This window comes from Leptonychotes weddellii, chromosome 3 (genome assembly GCF_054177405.1).
Source record: "Leptonychotes weddellii isolate Sample4059 chromosome 3, ASM5417740v2, whole genome shotgun sequence".
NCBI classification, from domain to species: domain Eukaryota; kingdom Metazoa; phylum Chordata; class Mammalia; order Carnivora; family Phocidae; genus Leptonychotes; species Leptonychotes weddellii.
This window is the reverse complement of record NC_138371.1, coordinates 65953854-65959865: the sequence shown is the minus strand read 5'-3', so window position 1 is coordinate 65959865 and position 6012 is coordinate 65953854. Positions and strand designations below refer to the sequence as shown.

The 6012-nt window shown below is 48.6% G+C and overlaps 1 long non-coding RNA gene across 1 annotated transcript; it reads right to left on the bottom strand.

Annotated features, from left to right (window-relative positions):
• Positions 1-859: 859 nt before the first annotated feature.
• On the bottom strand, positions 860-4056 carry LOC145720547 (uncharacterized). Its single transcript, XR_014143600.1, has 2 exons — positions 3396-4056; positions 860-1458 (listed from the first exon to the last, which is right to left on the bottom strand). It is a non-coding gene; the product is annotated as an uncharacterized LOC145720547 (long non-coding RNA).
• Positions 4057-6012: the final 1956 nt, after the last annotated feature.

The following is a 6012-nucleotide window of genomic DNA, read 5'->3' as shown; positions in this document are numbered from 1 at the left end:
TTAATCTTAATGGATCCCCCCCCGCCACTTTTTCCCCCCTCACCCATGAATTCTGATCACTCTGTGTTTTTGGCCTTGTCTTCTATAAAATGTACCATTTTCACTCACAGCTTAAGACAGCTTTGATGTTCTTAGTATGACATACTATATGTAATGTTAGCTGTTTAAAGCTGGAGATCAGATTGTGCATAATAACATATGTAGTTTGGATTATGTAAACACTACAGAAGAAGGGGAGACAGGCCCCTTCTGTGTACAAATTTCAGATTGCTAGCTGTATGTCTGTTTAGAATGTTAAACACTCCTAACTAGGCAGTGATGAAGTTACTTCTTTGGTGACTGACTTCTGGAACTATAAAGACAAAAATTTTTCAACTAAAAATAATTTAAAGATAATGCCGATAACGAACATACTTACTTTATGTGATTTTCTACTTGCTACTTTGGAAGCTTTGAGGATAGAAGGGGAAAAATGAATTTCATTATCTTCAGAGTCCAGTTTAACTAAGCAATTTCATCAAAAGCTTGGAGAATATAGCTTAAAGGAGCCAAAGACAGAAGAATGTGATACAAATTATAAATTTCATCCACTATACATTTCACCCATTATAAAGAGGTCTGAGACAGGGAATTGTACCAGTGTTTCCCTAGGATTGTTTCTTTTATATCTTAATATTTCAGATTAGACTACTGCGGAGTTTTTTTTCCCTTTGTTTCTGTCATTCTTTTATTTTTAAGGTTGCTGTCTGCCTTTTCATCTGTTGTTGAAAGATTGGTGCATTTCCAGAGAAATTAAATAAAACATATCATCATATTTTTCAGCAATGAGACATTTCAGAGTGAAGAAATAGGTCGATACTTTTCAGTTTAATAAGTTTATGTTTTATTGTAAATATTCATATCCTGCTTTGTTTGAGGAAGACTTCTGGCTGCTGATATGTTTACTGCTCAAATATCAGCACAATAATAATCAGGCCTTTGAAACTATGGGTGAAAAATCCAGCGAATTTCAGTCGTTTTTCATTTATGTAGGAAGATTGGCATTTTGCTTCCTGTCCCTTTTCGTAAGAACTCTAAATATGGACACCCCTCTCTGGGGCTACCTTTATATTGGGAAGCTCTGCATGAGGTTGAAATTTTTATGGGGAACATGTTTAAAACAGTTAAAGGAGGGTTTGCCACAGCAAGGTTAGGGGTTGCCAATAAATCCATTTATAGCAACTTCTGTATTCCCAGCTCCAGACACACCATTGGGGTGACCCGTGCACAATTTCCCAGGCCACACAAGGCAGCAGCAGTCCTAGTTGCTCTTTCTGTGACCACGGCTGGTCCAAAAGGCTTCCGGTGTGGAGTGGGCTGAGCTCTCCCCTGGCTTGAATCGACTGCCTGGGATTCCTGCGGGGTGCTGGGGAACGCAGGACTCCAGAATCCATAGGCCCTATCCTGGCTTTCGCTCTGCTGGGAAATAAAAAAACATTTTGGGAACTCAGGAATTTAATTTACTGCTACCAACTGCAACAATAACAACATCTTTGTCTCTCTCCCCTCCCCATACCTCCCTCCTCCCACCGACAGAAACACGCCCTCCGTGGGTGTAGCATAGACAACACACGATCAGCACCGAGCGGTAGGATGAGGCTGCAGAACTGGGCCCTGGGGGATCCCCGCCGCCCCCCCCCCCCCCCCGGGCAATCACCAGTTCCTGAACGTCCCTATTTCGCTTTTGGAAAGAAAAAAGACAGCAGGGGAGATGCCTCTTACACCTTCCATCTCCCTTAGCTCATTCTTGCCCCAGAAAGTGAGTGGTCGAGTGTGTATGTGTATGTTGAAGGAGAGAAAATTCAAGAAAGCCACAAAATTCACCATCAAGCATCCACCAAAACTTCAGCTTAGTTAATTGCTCCCGTATGTCTTCTTCGGCTGTTTTCCCAAAACGCGGCAAGGAGAGGACGCCGTGTCACTACACTGATTCTAAAGAGGTTGAAAAACTACCACTCATCTAATCCAGGCCCAGAGGGGCCCAGGCGCAGCCTCAGGAGATTAGCCTGGGGACCCGGCCCGGAGAGGTGGGGCGGGGAGGCGCTGCGCCCGCGCCCGGCGGAAAGTTCGCGCGCTGCGCCCCAGCGGGTCCCCGCAGACGCCGCAGCCCGGGGCGGGGAGGGGCGCGGGAGGCGCGGCCCGGGCGGGCGCGCGAGAGGAAGGTGCCTTCGGGAACACGCGCAAGGGCGGGGATTCGCGCTGCCAATGAGGCCCGGGTGTGGGCCGTGCGAGGCGGGGGGACGGGCCGTAGCGCTGCCTTCGCTGTGGCAGCTGCGGGAGCAGTGGCCGCGTCGGGAGCAGTGGCCGCGTCGGGAGCCGGAGGAGAGGCAGCTGCGGACCGTCGAGCTGGCCGCGCCCCGAGGCCTGGCCCTGGGGTGGGGAACCGCGCCGCGGAGTTGGAAACTTTCCCGGCAGGTAACTTCCGCCGCCCTGGCGCCGCCGCCGGCCTCCCTGTGTCCCGGGAAGGGCCAGCTGCCGCGGTGCTGAGGGGAGGAGAGGGTCCCGCGGAGGAGGAGAGGGAGATGGGGAGAGTGGAAAGGCATGTGGGAAAGTTTCTGGAGCCTGCTTCCCTTCCCCCCCCGCCCCCCTGCCCTCGCTGGGCACACCCGGGAGCTTTCCGGGGATAGGCTTGGACATGTTGGGCGCCCGGGCCTTGGTCCTGCCGGCTCTGGAGAGTCGGCGCCTTCCCTTCGCGGTCCTCTCCGCGCGGGACCGAGTCGACCCCAGCAGAACTGGGGTGCGGGGGCACCGGCGACGCGCGGCAGCACGCTCCTGTTTCGGGACCACCCCCGCCCGGCGCGCCTCCCTCGCCCCCTTTCCCGCCTCCTCTGTAGCTCGCGGGCTTGGCAAGGGCTTGGGCTGCGCCTGGTACCTGGGGCAGGGGAAGCGGAGGAGAAGCGCGCCAGGCACCGCGGGGTCCAGGACGCCCCCGGAGTGTAGGGGAGCTCGGGTCGCGAAGTTGCCGGTTGAACTTAAGCCGGAGGGCGGAGTGGGGGTCTGGAATGAAGGTCTATTGCTTCCCTTCCAAAACACAGCGATTAGCATATCCGTGTTCTTTTTTTGGGGGGGGGAGGGTAGGATTAGACATTGAGGGGGAGCTGGGAAAGACGATGATTGTATCAAGATTGTGAATTCCCCTGCTCTTGGATAGTGGAGAGTGGTCACTTTTGGGGGGCCTTATGTCTCACGTCTTACTGGAAGACTTTGGGGTGCGGGCGCTCAGCACTGGGGGTTTGGGGGGCTCCCCGCTTTGGCGCGGCAGCTTTCCGGAACGGCTGGCGAGGAAGGAAGCCCTAAGCATTGTGTGGCGTATTTGCAGACAGAAAGGTCTCGGGATCGGCAGTCTCAAAACTTACTTGACTTATTGTGTAAGGCTTCGGGAAGAAATGCGGCGGTGCCCAGGTAGAAATACCGCGCCGCGGCCAGGGGTTCAGAGGACGCTGGGCTCGGCCACAGTCTTCCCCTCCAGCCCAGTTTTGGCAGCCCCGGATCACTGTGCCTCTGGTGATGAGACTCGTATCGGTAGCGCTGTCCCTGCTGGAGTCAGCTAGGGGAGGGTAGGAGGGCACCTTCATCTTGAACTTGACCCTAGGAGCAGCGCCGTTTGGGCGGGTTACATGGTAAAGGCAAGCTGAATCTAACCGTGGGATGGGCCTCGAACTGTGGCACGGAAAGGAAGTGCCTGGTTCAGAATCTTTGAGAAAGGGTTTAGGACTGCTGAGGTCACCAACTCTGGAAATGCCAGGCCACCAGACTGCAGAAGTTAATAATGTGTTTGGAGGGGGTGGGGATGGGAGAGGAAGGGAGAAATCTGGTTACTTGGTACAGAGAGTTGGTATTCCTCTATAGTAGAAATGAGAGGAGTGCGCATCTCTACTTTCACCTAATCCGTTACCCTACTCCACCCGCCCCCCCCTTTCCTGGGTCATCTTTATTCCTGCCAGGGTGGCACTCCTGGGATGGGGGAGGGGAAGGAGAAGCAGCAGTTGTGAAGCTCCTCTGGCCAGCTTGGAGATATTTTAGATCTGCTACTAGGAAGATTCCTGGTTTTTAACAGCTGTTTCTTGATTGCTGGGAATGAGAGAATTTATGAGTGACTGATGGTCATTATAGTAGTAGTCTGAATGTTTTACTCATCTAATCTACTTAAAGATCTCACGAGGGACCTTCCTGAGAATATGCCAGTTTCTGCAGAGTTTGTCAGCCAGAATGTTTGGTGGGTGTCAGTCAGAACTCGTGGTAAATATATCCTGGTGTATTGAGATGAAAAGTATGCAGGAATAAAGGAAATATGGTATCTGACATCCTTCAGGACTTCCTCCTAGCGTTGCTCCTGTTACCTGCCAAGTGAACTTGGTCCAGGCTTCCGGACTGTTGTGATTTGACAATAAGGGATGGGAAATAGTGTCATCCATTTTAGAGGAGGCAGGAAAGTCCAGAAATAAATGTAAGGTTACTTTTTCATGACCCTGTCTTTCAGCTGTGATGCCACAAACTTAACTTTTGCTGGGACTTGGAAGCAGTGTTTTTCTGCTTTCCTGGTTTAACCACCAGAATGTCCAAATTATCATAATTTATGTCCATGGTGGAACTAAAGCATAACTGATTCAGAGTCAGCCCTTTTCAGCTTCCCATAAGAGCCTGTAGAAAAAAACCCAACATTTTGTCTCTTTCACCACACACAATTTATTTGGTGCCATACTGGGTTTTTGATACTGGGTGACTGAGGGCACAATTTTGAAGACAATGAAAATGTCTTGATTAAACTGTCCATTTTTAGGCAATATCCCCTTCAGAGTTGCTGATTAATTCTTTATCTCCCAGGAAACGGTAAAACCAGTATCCCTGGGCTGATAAAACTACAATCCATATTATAATGATGCCTGCCAGCATAGCTAGAGGTTAATGTTATGTCAATGTTTCTTTTAGACATTTCTAACCCAATTGTAAAGGTTTTGTCTAGGTTGGGTTGAAAGTGGGCTGTGAGCCTCACAGTCAGAGAAGTGGCTTTATTTTTATCTTTCTGATGAAAAGTTTAGCTTGTTACAGAAGTAAAGTTTACAAAGGCAAAATGAGGCAGAGGATGTGTGTGTGTGTGTGTATGTGTGTGTGTGCACTCATATTGCTGGGGAGGGATTTTAGTCTCTAGGATAACTTTGTTTGACTGTCTTTTAAATGTGTCTTTCAGTGGTGGAAAATTAGAACCTCCTCCCAGCCAAGGCTCTTACACCTTTCCGGGCCTTGGTTTTCTCATCATTTTCATCTCTAAGATGAAATTATCTTTCAGTGCTAAACTTCTCTAAGAGGTAGAGAAATGTGGGAATTCTGTAACCATGCTGTACTATTAGCAGGGTGCTTTGGGGTTTACAAAGGGCTTTACCTACATATTTTAAACTGAGGCTGAGCCTGTGAGATCAGTTTACTGGGTGTCATCTATAAATGGTGGAGTTGAACTTGAACCTACATCCTCTCATTCTCCCCACTCCCACCCCCCTTTATTTATGGAGTCACCTGAGAATTGGCTAAAACTTGACATACAGACTAAAGTTAATATTTGTGGCAATTTCTCATAGTATTTCATTTATGGGTTATTCTGGTTTCAGAACCCCAGGGTTAACATCTATGCTTTGATGTCAGAGATTAAAAACAGATCAGTAATAATGGTAGTAAAACTTTCTCCCCAAGAGAGCTTCAGAAATTCACATACCTCAAACTAATCATTTGTTTATTTTCAACTTCTCTTTTATTAAGTAGGCTTCAGGGTCTAGTGTGATTTATAATACAGACTAGTAACCCAGATAGCATTCTTAAGGAAATCACTTCTCAAGTCTGTGTCTTTGTTTTTTTAATTTAATTTTATTATGTTATGTTAATCAGCATACATACATCATTGGTTTTTGATGTAGTGTTCCATGATTCACTGTTTGCATATAACACCCAGTGTTCCATTCAGTACGTGCCCTCTTTAATACC